The following is a 234-nucleotide window of genomic DNA, read 5'->3' as shown; positions in this document are numbered from 1 at the left end:
TATGTCGCTCAAGGATTATATGAATTTTAAGTAATTAGTTTGATGGGTGCGATCATACCAGCACTAATGCACCGGATCCCATCAGAACTCCGCAGTTGAGCGTGATTGGGCGAGAGTAGTACTAGGATGGGTGACCTCCTGGGAAGTCCTCGTGTTGCACCCCTCGTTTTTGTTTTTTCCGCCTTGCGAGATAAATTGACAAGAAGGAGCACTCGGGAGTGGATTTTTGGGAAA

The 234-nt window shown here is 46.6% G+C and overlaps 1 non-coding gene across 1 annotated transcript; it reads left to right on the top strand.

Moving 5' to 3' along the window:
* The first annotated feature begins 44 nt into the window (after positions 1-44).
* LOC118345810 lies at positions 45-163 on the top strand. Its single transcript, XR_004799275.1, has one exon. It is a non-coding gene; the product is annotated as a 5S ribosomal RNA (ribosomal RNA).
* The last annotated feature ends 71 nt before the right edge of the window (positions 164-234 follow it).

Source organism: Juglans regia, unplaced genomic scaffold, assembly GCF_001411555.2.
Source record: "Juglans regia cultivar Chandler unplaced genomic scaffold, Walnut 2.0 Scaffold_4829, whole genome shotgun sequence".
Lineage (NCBI taxonomy): Eukaryota > Viridiplantae > Streptophyta > Magnoliopsida > Fagales > Juglandaceae > Juglans > Juglans regia.
The sequence above is the reverse complement of the archived record's forward strand: the minus strand, read 5'-3'. Positions and strand labels throughout refer to the sequence as shown.